Below are 19,856 nucleotides of genomic sequence, written 5' to 3'. Positions count from 1 at the left end.
TAAGATCAGATTTGAACTCAGGTCCTTCTGACTCTAGGCTGGGTGCTCTACCCGTTGTGCCACCTAACTGCCCCAGAATAGTTTTTCTTTTTATGACAGAAAATTATGGTTAGTAAATTTAAGGTTTAGGTATGTTATCTCATTTGATACACCCTATTTTTTCCAATGAGAAAACTGTGAATCAGAGAAATTGACTTATCCAAAGTTTTACAGCTAGTGAGTGTCTGAGAAGGTGTTTGGACTCACATCTTCCTGATTCCAAATCCAGCAGTCTATTCTTTGTTCCTTAGGTTGGGGTCAAATTGTGAAGAGTTTCAAATGCCACAAGAGGAGTTTGCATTTGGTTGTTTTTTTGTTTTGGAGCTCTTTTTTTTGGGGCAAGTTAAATGATTTATCCAAAGTCACACAGCCAGTAAGTCACAAATGTCTGAGACCACATTTGAACTCAGGTCCTCCTGACTCCAGGGTTGATAATCTATCCACTCTGCCCCCTAGCTGTGCCTGCATTTTGTTTTAGGGATAATAGGTAGCCATTCACTGATAAAAATGTGACATAGTCAGACCTATGCTTTAAGAAAATCACTTTGGCAACTGTATGAAGACTGTTGTTGAGAGGGCAGGGTGATTTGATTCTGGTCTATCCCCAGGGCCTAGCCTCAATGCCTGGTTCATGAAGAGACCTAGTTAAATAGTTATTGATTGTTTGATTGGGCATTATTTAATTTAATGATATTGGATATAACACATTACCCTAGCCTATTCATATATTTTGGATTTTAAAATCCAGTGTATTAGCTATGTTTCTCGGATTTTTATAGTGTGAAAATTTGATAAATTTATGTCCATCACTTTAACTTCACTGATAAAATTTTTAAACAGCATAGGGCCTAGCCCAGATGCTCACTGCACTCCACTACTGATTTACCTTCAGGTTGGAATTGGATGGTTCTGCTTTGCGTCATATGTTCTCCCAGTTCTGAATCCATTTTAATTTAACCTACACTCCTCCCTCTTGTCCATATGAAAGCTATAGGAGTTTGATTAAACTAGTTGAAATCTTGTTAAACTGTATCTACAGCATCACCCTGGTCCAATAAGTCAATATTGCTCTCAATAATGAAAAAAGATGATTTTGATCCTGCATTTCACACTTCCCACCAGTGTGAACATGCACAAGTATCTTAGCCTCATTTAACCTTGGATTACTTTTCTGCATAATGGAGATAATCATACTTTCCCGACCTGTCTAACCAGTTGCTAAGAAGAAAGAATCTCATTAATCTGAAAATGTAATGTTAATGTGAGCTATTATCACATTATTCCCTGTCCCACAAAGGTGTTCAGGCAAAGACTGGAAGATAAGTTCTTTGTGGCATTATAGAAATGATCTATGTTTCAAGTAGGGTTTATATAAGAAGATCTGGAAGGTCCCTTTCCACTCTGAGATTCCATGATTGCATGTGATATGAAGCACCTCTTGAAAGAAAGAACATGAAACTAATGAAGTCAGAATACTCCAACCTAAGCAGATAGAATGTGGTTTAATATGGTATTAACATTGGGTTTCTAGACTGCCAGTAACATGTGAACTAATATCTAGATATTTATATGTGTTAACTACAAATTCTTTACCTATTACATTATGCTGATTATAAAGTCTAAATATAGTTTTTGGTTTGGCATAATTGAACCTCCCTTTTAGCTGTTCATGAAATAAAGATGCATGTAGGCAGCTAGAGAAAAGCAGATTTTGTTAAATCTGTTTAATTTATTATCTGAGATTTATTTAAATCTATGAACTGGGAGTAATAACACCTACTCCTCCACCTCCACCTTTCAGGGATATTATGATGATTAATTGGATCTAAAAACCTGTAACACTCTCTGGAAGATGTAATAACAAAGCCAGGCAGAGGATTTTTATTACAGAGCAGTCCATCTGCTCTTCAAAATTCTAGTTTGCCTAGCCTATACTTGACCCACATTTTTAGGTTCAGGTCAGTTGTACACATGAGATTGGGAAGTAGGTTTAAGCGTCTGAAATCAGAATTTATTTTAAAATAGTCCTGACCCACTGATTCTTGCTTAAGCACAGGTTATTGTTTGCATATTGTTGGCAGTAGGATTGACCTAAGTATGATTCTCAATTTACCCTGTAAAATGCCTGAAAACACATATCATGTATTACCTCAACTTCATCTTTCAGTCCTCTGAACTTTAGGCTTGAGACTACATTTAAGTATAAGCACTGGTCCTTTCCTATGACTGGAATGTACTTTTTTTAAGCACCAACTTCTACATGTTCTCCCTAACTGCTAGTGTCTGCTCTCTCAAACCACGTTGAAAATTACTTTGTTTTTATTTGTAAATATATATTTATGTTATATAGATATAGTTATATATAGATTTAAAGATATATAAATATGTAGGTAAATATCTATTTTCTCTATGTATATATATCACATATAGAGAAATCTATTGACATAGCTACTTCTCATATTTTTATTTTGTATTTTTATTATTATTTTTATTATATTATGTACTTATTCATATATTCTTATTCTCTCCTACATTAGAATGAAAACTCATTGTGAATAAAAATTGTTTAATTCACTGTGCTTGTGTCCTTAGTGAATGGTTCATAGTAAATGCTTAATAAATATTTTATTGATTAGGCAAATAGATGACACAATGTGTTGATGAGTCTCAAGTCAAAAAGACCTTAATTCATATCTGGTTGCAAGCACTTACTATCTGTGTGCCCCTGGCAAGTCACCTGCTATTTATCTTAGTTTTTTCTATTGTCAAAAATGAAAATAATAGAATCTACCTCCTAAGGTTGTTGTGAGGATCAAAAAAAAAGTAGAACTTGAGGAGAGCTTAACATAGTTCTTAGCATCATGGATTTAATAAATGCTTCTTCAATTGATCAATCAGACATTTAGTAAGCATCAACTTGTAATAACAAAGGTTACTTGTCTACACTAAGGTACTTGTCCATTCTAAGTGACTTGTCCATGTTCACACAGGTGGGAAGTGTGAGATACAGGATCAAAATCATCTTTTTTTCATTATTGAGGATAAAAAACTAAAAAAAAAGAAGCAAAGGACAATCCATGTCTTCAAGGAACATATAATCTAATGGAGGAGACAATAGACAAACAAGAAAAGGAAAACACTGGAACGAAAGGGGTTGGATGTCTTCCTTTAAAAGCTGGGATTTTAGTTAGGACTTAAAGGTACTCAGAGGAGATCAACAGTCAGAAAGGAGGCAAGCATTAGAGTATTCCATCTGCTTCTGAATTCTGAAGGTTGTCTGGGGATGATGGGGAGATCCTAGAGATAGCTGTCATAGCTGTGGTTCTTTTAAGTGAAAATTTTGCCTGGAGTTAGGAGGGGAAGGTAAGAAAAGGCATAAATTTTAATTCACAAGTTACTGCAAAAAGTTCACAGGTTACTGCATAAAGGCCACAGAGTTCTTTAGCAAGGTAAAGAAAGTGAGTTTTTAAGAAGATTATACAAAGAAGAAATAATTACAAACTAGACTGGTGAGAACATCAAAGCCAATTAAGAAAGGGAAAAGGGAAGGGGAAAGGAAAAGCCACAAGACCAGGTACCTGGACTGAGATCACATGGGTCCATTATGGGGGGGGGGGGCAGAACTTTTTAGGGAACCTAGTCCAACTCCTGAGCAAAGAGGAGTTAGAGATCAGGGTGTACCAGGAGAGACTAAGGAGTGCCTTAATGCACAACTTAAAGTTGTGTTTCTGCACATGCCTGGAGTAGTTAAAATTATAGATTAACCTTAAATTCTTAAATAAAGGTTAAGAATTTATAGTGCCGGGGGCGGCTAGGTGGCTTAGTAGGTAAAGCACCGGCCTTGGAGTCAGGAGTACCTGGGTTCAAATCCGGTCTCAGACACTTAATAATTACCTAGCTGTGTGGCCTTGGGCAAGCCACTTAACCCCATTTGCCTTGCAAAAACCTAAAAAAAAAAAAAAGACTTTTATAGTGCCCAGAGTTCCTCAGCTCCACATCTCTGAGGGACAAATACATAGAATGGCTGTGGGAAGCCAGAATTTTGGGGGGTTGGGAGGGTATAGAGATTCAACATGGACACAAAAGTAAATGAAAAGCATAGATAAAATATTAAGGGGAGGGAATCATATTGGGGAAAGTTTCATGTAATGGGCAACATCCAAGGTTTCTTTGAAGTATATTGAGAATTGTTGAAGTTAAATAGTTAAATTAAGGAAGGAATCCATTCTAGATATGGGGAAACCCTTGCACTAAGATTTGGAGGAGGAAAATAAAGTGATGTATAAAGAAAATGTTTTATGAAATATAATTGGGAATGTAAATTGGGAAGTAGATTGTTGGGTATTTGTAATACTTGAGTATAGCACTGACTACCTTGAACTCCCAGTACCTGAAGGTCAAGTGAGTTACATTTCACCCCATTTCCAGGGTTTTCTGGGACCCTTAAGGAGGTCAGATAGAAGTGCTTAGGTTATCAGCAAATGGTTCCAAATCCACACAGATGATATTTCTACTACTACAAGGGGAGAATGTTCCCCTCCACTTCAGTTTCATTTAATCATTAACTGTCAGCTTATCTTTGACAAAGTAATATTTTCTTCATAAGATAAAATACCAAATATATAAACGTACTTGACTACCATATGGGGATCATTTTTTCCACTCCCACTCCCAAATACCAATTCATATTCTAAGGAGGGAAAGAGAATTAGAATGATAGTTCTAATAGAGCAGAGTCCCAAATTCCATGTTCCAAGCTTCTTTACTTGTATTCTTTTAAGTTGTTGTTAATAGTTTATGATTCTTCTTTTGGAAGCTATTCTAACATTCTTTGACAATTTATTAGGGAGTGGTCTTATTTGTATACAAAATTTTTCCTTGAGAAATTTTACATATGTAATGCATACATACATATTTTTCTCTGTGTGTGTGTATATATATATTCATTTCAATTCATTTTAATGCATTGATTTTGTTTATATAGAAACTTTGGTTTCATATAATTAAAATGATCTATTTTATCTTTCATAATTGCCTCTATACTTTATTTACTTAAAAATATATCACCTATCCATACCTGTTAGACGCATACAGTCTGCTTCTCTTCTAATGTTTAATTGGTTGAAATGTTATCATTGCTATAGAAACTCTCCATTTATGCAGACAATTTATTTATAGACCTATTAAAGAGAGTTGCTTAGACAATGAGAGATTAAGTGACTTGGCCAGTATTAAATAACTATCAGGGGCAACTAGATGGTACAGTGAATAGAGTACTGACCTTGGAGTGAGGAGGACAGATGTTCAAATTCAGCCTCACATCCTAGCTGGGTGACCTTGGACAAGTTGCTTAAGCCTGATTGCCTCATATCCAGGCTGGAACATCTCCAGTTCTCCAGTCCTCTTGATTAATATCTGACCACTGGACCAAGATGATTCTGAAGGAAAAAATGAGACTGGTGACTTAGCACAGTAACCCCCCACTCAAATTCATGTGCTTGCCATGGCATCACTTCCCTGATGTCATGGTCCTCTTCAAGAATGAAGGACAAACATCATCACTATTTCTGTCAGTGGCAGGACTTCAGTGGAGGTCTTCTTGACTTTTATAGAAAAGAATTCTAGTCTTCTGTATATTATATAACTTTTGCTAGATGCAAAAATATAATTTTTTGGGGGGGTGGTTTAGAGGAAATTAGGATTAAGTAACTTGCCCAGGGTCACATAACTAGTAAGTGTCAGAGGCTGGATTTGAACTCAGGCCATCTTGACTTTAGACCTTGTGCTCCATCTAAAAATGCCACCTAGCTGCCCCTATATATAGCAATATAATTTTTTAAAATTGCCTCTTATTCACAAGAAACTGTTAGCAATTATGAAGGAAAGAAAAAGTGAAGCAGCCCTGACCCTAGAGGAGCTAATGAATCTATATAAAGATTATTTGTGCAGAAGGTCTTTGTAATGGAATGGAAACCAAGCATAAAATTTGGAATCAGAGGAACTGCATTGAATTTTGTCTCTATTTCCTGTATGACTTTGAGCAAATTGATTACTGTTTCTTGGCTCTCACTTTCTGACCTGCACTAAGTGACTTCTAGTGTTGAGGGAGAGGTTTGGTGTCACCATTAAAGATTGAGAGATAGTGAAAGGGAATGAATTTACATACATCCCTGGGATTTAAAACTGCTCAGGATTCATTATAGAAGACTACACAGTGTACAGATTAAAAACTTTTCTTCTAGAAAAGCAACAAGCACTTTGAAGACAGACTAGGTGAGGTTTGAGTGAGTGAGTGATTGAGAGAGAGAGAGAGAGAGAGAGAGAGCATAGATAGACATAAGGACTGGTTTGGTCTGGTCACATGGCATTGGAGCCCATGGTTCTCCAGTAGGGCCTAGGCTGGGAGCATATGGTCTAAAGGTCTAAGAGACAGAGAGAGAGAGAGAGAGAGAGAGAGAGAGAGAGATAACCATCCTTGTAAGGTGAAGGTAGGGTCAAGAAGATAGAAGGGGACTGGCATTTCTCTTCCAGACCTACTGTATTTCCCCATGTATAAGGCACATCTTAATTTTGGGGCCCAAAATTTGAAAAAAATGTATTACATAAAATGTTGAACTCAAGTTTTATTCAGCAAGAAATTCAAGGACTTTCTGCTCATAGCTTTCAGGAATCTTTTGGGCAAGTCAGTTGCATGGATGCATGCTTAGTGCATTCTGCTTCATGAACCTGAAGCACTAATTGTGTCCTCCTGTGAAATAAGTCACTTCTTTTTCATCAGCAATTCTTCTTACCTCATACTGAACCATGTGGACACAGGAATTCCATGGACCTTTGCTCTTCCATTCATCTCTTCAATTCTGTCTCTACTTCAGGCCATTTGGTTGACTTGCCTCTCATGGCCTTTTTTCTGCTGTGACCCTTCTATTCAGCAGCACAATTTCCATTCACCTTTGCAAACTGGATAACTTTAAACTTGAATCCAACACTGTACAAAAGTCTTTTGAGGTATTTTTGGGCAAAACATGACCTAATATACTCATAACAAATTCAAAACAAGGAGTGCAAAGACAATAAGTGCAAAAAAGTAAGAAATGCAAATAAAAAAAACTACAACCACTATAGAAGACACTCCCAGTTTTTAGACCCCAAATTTTTCCAAAAAAGGGTTTGTCTTATACATGAGAAATACAGTAAATGTACTTCTAAAGTGGGTGGCTCTTGGAAAGTGGTCTAGCACCTGACTCAGGTATTCTCCAATAGGCAGGCTTCATACTGTTCCATCCCAAGGTGCCAGTGTAAACTTGACCCATCAAGAAGATGGTACAAATTTTACATTTAACAATGTACAAATTTTAACAAATTTACATTTAACAATGGAACAATAGGATTGAATTTATATACCAGGAGCAGATAACATTTTACATTTTTACAAAATTTAACAGTATAAATGATTACAAAATTTGTTTCTAATTACACATTTCCTATATTCATAATTTTCTGCATCACTAGGATAGCTTCTATTCTAAATCCTAATATTTTATGAAAACTCCTTGAGATCTATGACATATATATTGACTTTCTTTGTAACTCCAGAATTTAGAATAGTGCTTGACAATAAGGAGATACTTAAAAAATGCTTGTTTTCTAACTCTTGAAACAGATGAAATTTTAAAGAGAAATATGTTCTATAATATATCTGTTCCCTCTGTACTGACTTTGTATCTTGCATTTAACAGTGACCTTTATGCCATTGCTCATAACCATGGACCTATCCCAAGCTATCAAGATGAGGAAAATGACATTTTAGTAATGTACTTTGCCCTCCTCTAGCAAGGATTCTCTAGTAAGGTAATCCCTACCCCCAGGCACTCCACAAACCCCTATCAACAAAACAATGGATCCAAGCTCAATACTCAAAAAGGATTAAGTCATTAAACTGCTGCCTCCCCTTCTACATATCCCCAATTATTTCATCTTCCTGTCTTTTTAAAAGCTCACCACTCTTAGGTGAATTGCTCATTTCCCTTTGGGAAGCCAGTGTGCTCTTGGGGAGCATGATTCTCCCAGGCAATCTCTCATGCCCCTATACATTTCCCTATTGCTTATCCATCAAGGTGGCTGCTGCTACTAATCTCTCTTCTCCTTTAGCTTCTGATACTACTCTCTCCCCATTAGCTTTGGATAATCACAGCAATACTTAAATAAATCTCTAAATGCATGTGGGTCAGAGCTGATACTTTCCTAACTTTGTCACATTTGAACTAGAAACCAGACTACCCTAAAAATATTTTCCAAACATATTAAACCTCATTTTTAATTTTCTTCAATTGATTTCTGTTTTATCACTCTGACTGTGAGTGAGGGGCAACCTATTGAGGTAGGCTAATTCTTGAAAAATCAATAAAGGAAAATAGAGACAAATGGGAGTGATAATTCCTATTACAAAAGGATTCTTTATTTTGCAAAAATAAATAATTGCAGCATTCCTTTAAATTACCATCTAACTTGGAACATGAAATTTTTTTTATTTGTATTCATTTGACTTTATATTAACTTTTCAGGAATGGATCTATGACTTTAAGAGATATTTATCTATTTTTCTTCTTCCTGTATGCATTTTCTATTTTAGATCATCAGTACAGAAAGATTAGAGGCCTTTGCTTGTAAACTCTGTTACTGCATCTGACATACTTAGGATTAATCAGTGCTCTTTTGATGGTAATGATATACAATATGTTGAAATTTCCTGTATGTTGGTATATTTTAATCAGCTTCCCAGAGGAAAAAAAAATCAAAGAATGGCATTTGTGGAGAAAAGTGGATGTTCTGCTTTAGCAATTTAATAGAATCTACTCTGTCTCTTGGAGAGAATAAGAGACATGATGAAAATAGCCAAATTTATATTTTTCATTACACAAAGTAAGCACAGTAGTACTAGATATATCTAATGTGAATGGTAGGATCAAGTGAAGGGTTGGGGTTTTTTTTTAGGTTTTTGCAAGGCAATGGAATTAAGTGGCTTGCCCAAGGCCACACAGCTAGGTAATTATTAAGTGTCTGAGGCAGAATTTGAACTCAGGTACTCCTGACTCCAGAGCTGGTAGTTTATCTACTTCACCACCTAGCCACCAAGGGTTTTTTTTTTTTAAGGATGACTGAGACATGGACTTATTTGTATGTGGAAAGGAAGGAAATAATAGAAAGAGAGAGAGAGAGAGTTTGAAGGAAAGTAAGAGTAGCTAGAGGATAATGAGGTCAAATTTCTGAAGAAGTTAGGAGATGGCAACAAAGTCTCCTCTAGAGGGCCTGACTTTGGTAAGTAAGGACACCTTTTCTTCTTATGTCAGAGTAAAGGGAGAAGGCAGCATGACAATGGAAAGGAAAGCAGATTTCAATTTGTTCGACCTGGAGTTTAAATGAAAGAGAGGAGAAAAATGAAACTTTATAGGGAATTTTGCTCAATAAGTTGGAAAATCTTCAGCCAGAGGCAATAGTTTATACTTTATTTGGAATACCAAAAGGAATCTTTACAATTTAATTTGTATATTAAAAAATAAAAATCTTAGCTGATTATTTGGGTAGCTTTGTGAAGGAGGATTAGAGGGGTCAAAGTTTGGAGGCTATGGAGAGAGATGAAGGTTAAAACAAAGGTGAGAGTGCAGATTGTTCCTGTTACTTATCCCTTAAATTAGATATTCTCCTCTATGGTCATTTGCCTTTTCTCTTATTTATAGTTTGGACTTCCAACCCAAATGTGAGTAGGTTTTTTAAATATCTTCTCTGATCTCACCCTAGGCAAGTAGTGCTTTATCTTTTGTGCATGTTTTTTTTGTGCTGGTGTTGATTAAATGAACAGACTTCTGGTTGGCAAAGGAAAGGATTGAAACTTTAGGCTCAGAGCCCTAACTGATTTTGAATATAAAAGAATCAATGTGGCTTCCTTTAGTCCTTTTGTACATTTTCTTTCTGGTGATTGAAGTGATCAAGGCATGAACTACAATGAGTCACTGAATGGAGGAGGAGTGGTCCTGCCTTTTACCTGGCATTAATGTCCTCAAATAAATACAGGGCATTTTTGTTTTATTTTGTTTTTTCTTTTTCTTTAAGTGAGCAAATATTCTGAGAGGGTGTGCACAAGTGATTGGTGAGATCTGGAGATATATAACAAAACCACTGACGTCAACAGTGTCAGTAGTATCAGCAGCAACCAAGTCTGGTAAGGAACCAGTACCACAGCCAAACAACCTGTCTGACCCAGCCCAGTCAGAAAGAGTATGCCTTGTCATAAGCCAATCTATCTGACCAAAGGGAGTTGTTGAAGAAGAAATGTGTCTAGTTTTCTAGAATTAAGAAAATATTATTTGAGCCTATCTGATGTTTTCTGAGGGTTTCCTATGACCTAGGTTGTTCAGCTTAAGCCCCTCTCAGGTGTAAATTCCCTCTAATTGTTCAATATAACTCCAATGTTAAATGTAAATTCACCAGGAGAAGAGCAACCTCAGACCAACCATCACCCCTCTTTCAGATTCCTGCCTCTCAGTCTTCCAAACAGGGTACCTGACCCCAGTCACATGGAGGGAGTGGGTCACCCTTTCTCTTGACTCTTCCCCGCATAGGAAGTGGACAAGACTATAAAAGTTTGACCTACATTCCCTTCCATGTTGGATTCCCTGAGATCAAGCCTAGCTCTTTGTTATGGAAGCTTCCCTTTCCTTTTTCCTCTTTCTCTCAACATTCTTTCCTCAACCTTCGTTATTCAGCCTGTCCTTAAGCAACTTATTATTTCTCCAGATGAAGTTTACTCTTTGAACTGCTTGTACTTTTCAGGTCCATGAAGAACTTTTCAGTTTTGTTAATTAAAAAAAATATGAGCTTTTCCATCTCTAGGTCAGATGTGAATTCTTTATCAAGAACCCTGATTTTGGGGCTCTTTCTCTGGTAGCACTGCCCAATTCCCCATCATTAGAGTGACTTATTCATTGCAAATATTTTGTGCCTAAGTGGATTTGGTGGAAACTGAGGGAAAGTATAAAAGGAGTGATAGAGCCAAGAGTCTTTCTGTTCCAATTTTCCCAACATATGTCTCATTACCTTTTTAAGTTGAGTAGGTTCACTCTTCCCAATAACCTCCAGTTAGCTCTCAAATCTTCTGTCACAATGCCTCTTTTTTAAGCAAAAAGTAAGTTCTTTCTGGCATCTTTCTAATACTGCTCCTTTCCTAACAACTAAATGGGGTCAATAAAGGAGAGTGAACCTCTTAGTTTGGTGCATTGTTTTGTAACTACTGTTTTTGTTATACCCTTTCAACAATTTGTTATGTTTAGTTGTTTTTCAGTTGTATCTGACTCTCCATGACCATAGTTGGAATTTTTTTGGCAAAGATATTAGTTTGCCATTTCTTTCTCCAGTTGATTTTACAGATGGGGAAATTGAGGTAATCAGAATTAAGTGACTTGCTTAGGGTCATACAATCTGCAAAGTGTCTCCAGGGATGTGTAGTGAGGGGGCAGCAGGTGAGGCAGATTTGAACCTCCTCTGTAAGGGATGCTATACACTATGAATGTGACAGGAATATGACATTACCCCATTCACAATCATAGGTGAAGCTCAGTTTTGCTTGCCTGCTGCCCCCTCACTGCACATCCCTGTCTAAGGTCAGATTTGAACTTAGGAAAATGAGTCTTCTTGACACTCTATCCACTGAGTCACACTGCTTGATCATTATTGGGAACACCCAACACTGGACTTGTGAATGATAATATTAAGAACAGTGATCTCACAGGGTAACTCTGGAACCCTGAAGGGAATAGTAGTTTTCATTCTATTAGGAACATAACTCACTAATATGTTGATATTGATGTAGAGAATTATGAATATAGGAAATCTATAATTAGAAACAAATTTTGTAAAAATGTAAAATGGTATCTGCTCCTGGGACTGTAAATTGGCTCCTATTATTCCATTGTTAATTGTAAATTGTATCTTCTCCTCATTCCCAACTCCCCTATTTTCAGTCATATAAGGGAGGAAGGATTTTTCCCTTTGCCCTTGAATAGGCAAGACTATAAAAACCTGGGGGTAGCACAGTGGATAAAGCACCTGCCCTTAGAGTCAAAGAGGACCTGAGTTCAAATCCAGACTCAGACACTTAATAATTACCTAGCTGTGTGACCTTGGGCAAGTCACTTAACCTCATTGCCTTGTTAAAAAAAACCCCAAAGACTATAAAAACCTGATCTAAACTGCCCTCATGGGCTCCTCCTGGCCTCCCCCTGGCCCTGTCACTCTCCTTGACTGTCTCTGTCTCTATCTCTTTTTATCTCTCTCTGAAAAACAGCCTTACCTAGTCTTTTGTTATTGACTTCTGTCCTCAAAATGTCTGCTACTTTTCTAGGAGGAGAAAAGTTTTTAATCTGTACACTTTGTAACCTTCTATAATAAATCCTGAGCAGTTTTAAAAGCCCAGGGAAATACATGAATTCATTCATTTTTTTTTTTACCAACTCTCATTCTCTATTGGAGACACTGAATCTCCCACAACATTTCTTTCAGGGTCAGAGGAGGTGTTACAAAATTTTAGAGAGATTATTTAATCCTCCTCTATCTTTTAAAGATTGGGGAAAAAAGAAAACAAATTTGAGGCCTGAAAAATGAAGACCAGATCATCCAGAGGAAGAAAAACAAAACAAAACAAAAAAACCCTTCAGGACCTGATGAATACTTTATAAAACCTATCTCTTATGTATCTCTTTCCCTTAATTCTAATTCTTCATACCAAAAATGACTAATCTATAAAAATGTTTATCAAAAATATGTATGTACTGGGGCGGCTAGGTGGCACAGTGGATAAAGCACCGGCCCTGGAGTCAGGAGTACCTGGGTTCAAATCCGGTCTCAGACAATAATTACTAGCTGTGTGACCTTGGGCAAGCCACTTAACCCCATTTGCCTTGCAAAAACCTACCAAAAAAATATGTATGTACAATGTTAACCTGACTGTTAGCTGCAGAGTGGAAGGTAGTGAGAAAGGAGGATAGAAGGAAATTTTGTAACTTAAAAATATACAAATGCATATGGACAAAAAAGACAATAAATAATGATCAGTAAATAAATATGTATTGAATAAAAAAATTAAGATTGAATGACTCTTTTTTTTTAAGGTTTTTGTAAGGCAAATGGGGTTAAGTGGCTTGCCCAAGGCCACACAGCTAGGTAATTATTAAGTGTCTGAGGCCGGATTTAAACTCAGGTACTCCTGACTCCAGGGCCGGTGCTTTATCCACTGTGCCACCTAGCTGCCCCTATTGAATGACTCTTGAAGAGTTAAAAATAAAATAGAAATGCTGTTCCAAGGGGATGGAGCAAGGGATATTATGAATAAAGGAATATGTGACCTTCCAAAGAAAAGAAATCAAAAAGTTGTAAGTTTGTTTGAAAGGAGTCTGAGGCACATTTTTTTTGAGTATGTCTCAAAGTATGAAAAAATAAGCCATGATTTGCTTGAATTTTATTTCTAGCTATTGCTTAAGGGGAAGTATAACTGGCCTTCTTTCTGTTGTTTGAACATCAATTCCATCTCCCTAACTATGAACATTTTCACTGGCTGTCCCCCTTGCCAAGATCATTTTCTATCATTTCTGCCTTTTGGCTTTTCTGACTTCATATTTTCTCTAAAGTCCTAAGTTTTTCAACTCTTTCACAATCCTTCCTAATTTTAGTGTTTTCCCTTTAACACTTCCCTGAATTTATTAGATATAGAATGTATAATATATACACATATATACAAATGTATATACATATATGTGTGTATATATATTACATATACATAAATTTTATTTGTCTATAAAAATAATAGCTGACATTTATATAGCACTTTTAGATTTATTTCATAGATAAGGAATCTAAATAACTTGTCCAGGATTATTAAGTATATGAGACTGGATTTGTCCTCAGTTCTTCTTGATTCCTGATCTGTTACTCTATCATCTTATCACCCAGCTGCCTCTAACATAGATTCTACATAATAGTCTATATGTTGTCTCCCTCATAGGATTGCCATCTTCAGTGCAGGAATTTTTTTCCCCAACTCCTACTCAACCTAATTTTATATTACCAAGGCTTAACATAATGCCTGGCACTAAATAGAGGCTTAATAAATGCTAGTTCATTGATTGATTGACTGTCTCTCTGTGTGCTTGATTTGTTGGTCTCTCACTTCTTTTTGGTGTTCCCATATTTAGTAAGGAACAAGGGGAAAAAATAGTCCAATCCTCAAAAATGTGTTTCCTGATTTTATATGTCAACATGCTTAGGGCTTCTCTTAAGAAATTGGTGCTAGGAACATAGGCAAAGTTCCAGGGATTTTCACTCTCTATAGCATGAACAAAGTAAAAAAAAGCCCATCCTTTTCTTCTAAGACTAGTTTTGGAAACTACTTCTTGTTCATTTAAAATGTATTTTTTTTCCTAAAATGGAACTTAATTTCTAGTACAATGAGGTGTCTATGGAAAGACTGATCTCTTTAGGAGGTAGCTTAGTCTACCAGGCTACCAAGTGAGACTGCTGCAGTGGCCCCAGGGCTAGACAGGTCAAGTCTGGTTTTCCTGGTATCAGCAAAGTTAATTAATTAGCAAGACCGCTATAAAACTCACTCTCAGCATAATTTGCCAGACCTTTTTTTAAAAAAAATTTCTCCCCATCTGAAAGTTTCCTTTTTCCATTTCTATTTTGAATCATTTCCAAGTGAACTTTCCAACTCATTAAATCCTAGGTGTAAACAGAAGCAAGAGGAAAAGTTAGTAAAAAAGAAATTGCTGATCCTATTCCAATTCTGCCATCAAGATGTCCCCAAGTCAGCCTTGAAAGCTTACATGAAGTTGTAGCCTGATGCTTACCGAGGTGTATCGATGCAATTGCACCAAAGCCTATTAGAAAAATCAAAGATTACAACATTGAACTCCAAAGCCTACTACAAGATATCAAAATAGTAAGCAGCAGAGGATATAGCTTTCTAGCAGAATGCATTTGGTTTGCAAAATGTGTAAAATATTGTCATACTTTTGCATCATTTTCCTATGTTATATTCAACAATTTTCTGAAATGGTTAGCAGCTCCTTTAAATGAGATAATCACCAGACCTTGAGCTGTACCTCATAAAAAAAAAGGCTATACAAGAAATGTTTTTCAAAGGACAGAATACAAATAAATCTACTGTGTCCCACACATCACCAAACAATTGCTTTTTCAGCTTCCTAATGCTTATCATCATCATGCAAGGCAGAAGATATGCAACTCAAAGTCCATTCCATTATGTTTCTGAATGAGCAACTGTAATCACAACTTCAAGCTTCTGAAATGAATAATACATTTAAAGGCAATTATAGAAGTAAATATCCTCTTTGTAGGACTTGATTTGTATTCACAAATAGCCTGGCTAGCTATTTCATTGGTATAGGACCCAATGAGGAAACTCTACCAATTTCACTTTCTTTCTGTACATACTCTGAAATTTATGATCTCTGACCAGTGTCACAGAGCCAGGATATATCAGAAGCAGACCTTAAACACTGGTCTTCCCAATTATGAGACTAGTTTTCTCTCCACTCTACCATACCACCTCTCATATAAAATATAAAAAATAAGACCAAGTAATTTTGAGGGGAAAGGTACTAGCAGCTGTTATTATTCAAATCTGACTCCTCATGAATGCATTTGGGGTTTTCCTGGCAAAGTTACTGGAGTGATTTGCCATTTTTCTTGTTCAACTCACTTTACAGATAAGGAAACTGAGGCAAAAATCATTAAGTGCCCAGAGTTACACAGCTAGCAAATATCTGAGGCTGGATTTGAGCTCAGGTTTTCCTAAGTCTAGGTTCTATGCATTGTACCACCTGGGAAAAGGTTTGTTTGATGGAGCACTTAAAGTTGAGTTTTGAAGTAATTCCTCCTCTAAAATGAGGGGGGCAATGCATTTCAGTCCTAGAGGGCAGCTAATGCAAAGGCCCAGAGGTTAGAAATGGAGATACCTGTTTGAAGAGCTTACAAGAAACAAAGTTTGGTGGGGCCATGGAATCTATGAAGGGGAGAACTGAAAAATATAGACAGAAAAGGCCCCATTTTCCAGGCAAACATTTATGTAGTTTAACCTAGAGGTAATAGGAAGTCACTGGAATTTATTGGGTAGAATAGATAGCTCAAGAGCTGTTGATTATGTCTTTTAAAGGAAAATTGGTGAATATAATATAGGAAAATGATGCAAAAGTGACAATATTTTGAAAACCAAAGGCATTACTAAGCTTTGGGAAGACCTATACTCCATCCTTCAGCATGATCTCACTTTTTCTTCTAAACTATCTTGATTAAAGTAATTCACAATAAAATGTAAATGACTGCCATCTGAATTTATATTTTTAAATAAGACTTATTGTTGTCAAAGGGATAGGAATTTGGGGGCCACTGACAGACAAGAGAATTTGAGCTCTCTGGGATGTTAAAGCTGTTCAGGGTTTTATTATGAAATATAGCAAAGTAAACTCGGTAAAACTTTTCCTCCAGAAGGGTCAATAAGCACTCTATGACAGGGTAAATAACAAAAGGCTAGGTGCAGTTGCTTGGCAGACAGAGGGAGAGACATAGGTAAAGAGAGACATAAGGTCCAGAGGTCCAGCTCAGGTTTTATAGCCTTGCCCCTTATCTGGGCACTGAGGGCAAAATGGGAATTTCCTCCCCACTTAGGTGACCAGAATCAGGTAAAAGGTTGGAAACTGGGGGTTGGGAACAAGGAAACAAGATACAAATTTTGCATTAAACTATGAAACACTAGGAGTCAATTTACATCTCAAGAGCAAAGACCCTCTACCCATTTAACAAGATTTAACAGCATTTTAAGATTACAGAATTTGTTTCTGACTATAAATTTTTACATTCATGATTTTCTACATCATTATTAAACTGTGTTGTCATAGAGACTGTGATTTCATTGACATAAGAAAAGCCAAGGTGAGGAAAATTCCTCTAACCTTGAAATTAACATTACCTCTACAATTTATTTACTTAGAATATAGTTGTCAGACACACAAGATGGGTCTGTGGCCCATAACTATTTCACTGCTGCCAGATTAAACAAGATTAAATAGATTAAAATGTAATTGGAAAATATTTGGCAAAATAAATAAAAATAAAATAAAACACAGATAAGACTGAATTTTAAAACTGTCAATATGCAGCTGGCAGAGATCCTGTTGTATGGTTTAGTGTTTCTCCTCCTCTTTCCTTTCTTTTTGAATGTGACACATTCAAAGGGCACTTGCCCAGGATCTTATGTTTTATAAGAGTCTGAGATCAGACTTAAACCCAGATCTTCCCAATTTTGAAGTTAGCTTTCAATCTTATGTCAAAGTGCCTCCTTTTGAGTAAAATGAAAGTTCTTTCTGGTATTTTTCTGATACCTTTCCTTTCCTTCCCCAGTACATGTTAGTTGGGGTCAGTAACTAGATAGAACACGATGAAAAACCAATTAATTTTTAATTGAAATCTTTTGTTTTTATATCACATTCAATTCTAAATATGTCATTCTCTTTTCCCTAGTCAATGAGTCATTTTTCTGGAACAAGCTACAAAAAAGTGAGAGGAGGAAAAAATCAGCAAAACTAACCAACAAATTGACCCTGAACAGTTCACTTTTTAAAATTGTTTAACTCTACAATTCTACAGGTAAGCATGCTCCTGTAAGAGGATCAACTATTACTAAATGGACTCATCAAGTGAAATTCTCACCAGGGATTTTATATTTGGAGAATTGAAATAATCTTTTAAAAAATTTTTATTTCTTCCTTTGTTCTTTCAGATTTTTACTTCTTTTCTGTTTTTCTCTTATTTCACCTTAGTGACAAGAATCAGGAAAGGGTGAATTCAGCATGCAGTGCAGGTAGCTTCGGGTTCAGTAGAGCCAAGTTCATTACTTTCACATCACTAACATACTGTTTCTTTGTCAATTAATTTTTGCTGCTGTATTGAGGAGCAGAGGAAGTGGGACTTCATCTTGTTGATTTTTATTAACACACTTTCACTACTCAGAGGGTGGTGTGAGGAGATTAATGATTCTATTGAAATTGAAGTTGGTAAACTACCTTGAGCTCTTAGGAGGAGTATCATCACTAGGTAACCTCCCTATAACTGTTAATTATGAACTATGATTAAGTGATTGTACCCAAGGTCACAGCAAATAGGGAATGGAACTGGGAATAGAATCTAGACCTTCCAACTTCTCCTACTTATATTCTCCTCACGCTAATCTTTATTTGTCATTAATATGGCTGTGGTATTGCTAAATTATAGTGTTAATTTAGTAGAAGTTCAAAGAAATCTGGACTTATCTAAAAATATTTCTTTATTGTGGCTAATGATACGTATTTGGCATCATCCTACCCTGAGCCAGGAATATATTGGTTGCTCTTTGAAATTGGAAATCAGTAGGCCAAAGTGATTAGAATTTTGCTTGTAAATTTTATGTGATTGGCTATCTTAAATCCTTCCAGAAGACACCAACTACAGAACATGAAGAAAGGACTATCCTTTATACATACACTCCAGAAAAACTGGCCAAAAAGGGTCCATAATCTGGGGAGCGGGAAATCCTGTAGTTAAATTTCAATGTTCCTTCAGGTGAACCTGGATAGGAAATAAAAATTAACGTATTCATTTTTCACTAACTAATTAGCATTTTCTTCAATTATACATTTAACAAGCCAAACCAAAGCAAATGTTATTCTGAGAAAGGATGTATAGGTTTTCCCAAAGGGATCCAATGCAAACCAAATGGTTAAGAACCCCAGAGCTGGATAAAGAGAGCCCAGGAGATGAAAATGATTTTTTAAAATAAAGGTAAGGTGGTATTGATATTTTGGATTTTATTTTCTCTTTCAAATTTTGGAAAAATTTGGGAAAAATAGAACCCTTTTGGAACAAATTTCTCACCATTCCAATGTACTAGCAAAGTCATACAGAGAAATTCAGGAACCAGACTCTTTCCCTTTTCTCTTTTTTTCTTCTTTTTCCATCCCATTTCTTTCTCTCAGGATGCTATATTCTTTTGGGGAAACAGGAATTTCTTTTTCTAATTGGGAAATTTAAAGGTGATTTTTTTTAAGTTGGCCTGACTTGTCCTGGGTGTGTGTTGGGACTGATAAGGGAGAAAGGAGATGGCTGCTTTATCCAATATTTATCCAGTCTCTACTATTAGAAATTCAATCAGTAGTAGAGCGGTTATTTTGTGATTATGTATAGGACATTCCCAGTCTCTCAAAAAAAAAAATATTGAAAACAAGCTCAAAAAAGCAATTATTTGTAAGTTTGATTAGTATGGCACCGAATAAGTAATTTAATTTAGGTAGAATTGTCATTTTTGTTATATTAGCTCAGCCTCCCCATGATCAAGTGACATTTGCCTTCTAATTTAGGTCTGATTTTATTTGTGTGAATAATGTTTTACAGTTTTTTTCATGTAGTTTCTGAGTGTGCATTGGCAAATAGACTTCCAAGTATTTTATGTTGTCTACTAGTACCCCTGAATGGAATTTCTCTTTCTATCTCCTGCTGCTGTGTCTTGCTAGTAATATATAGAAATGTTGAATTTATTTCATTTTATTTTCTACAACTTTGCTAAAGTTGCTAATTGATTCACATAGTTTTTTAGAAAATTTTCTAGGCTTATCTAAGTATGCCATCTGCAAAGAGTGAGAGTTTTGTTTCTTCATTGCTTTTTCTAATTCCTTCTATTTCTTTTTCTTTCCTTATTACTAAGGCTAACAATTTTTGAA

General features: G+C 36.0%; 1 protein-coding gene across 1 annotated transcript in view; it reads left to right on the top strand.

The window, feature by feature from the left end:
• Positions 1 to 17,806, top strand: part of TMX3 (thioredoxin related transmembrane protein 3) — a 154,669-nt gene extending 136,863 nt beyond the window's left edge. The window contains exon 17 of the mRNA XM_074202512.1: positions 17,626 to 17,806. The gene's annotated coding sequence lies outside the window, so the exon portion shown is untranslated. The remainder of the gene's footprint in view (positions 1 to 17,625) is intronic.
• Positions 17,807 to 19,856: the final 2,050 nt, after the last annotated feature.

This window comes from Macrotis lagotis, chromosome X, assembly GCF_037893015.1.
Source record: "Macrotis lagotis isolate mMagLag1 chromosome X, bilby.v1.9.chrom.fasta, whole genome shotgun sequence".
Taxonomy (NCBI): Eukaryota; Metazoa; Chordata; class Mammalia; order Peramelemorphia; family Peramelidae; genus Macrotis; species Macrotis lagotis.
This window is presented reverse-complemented; position numbering and strand designations above follow the sequence as displayed.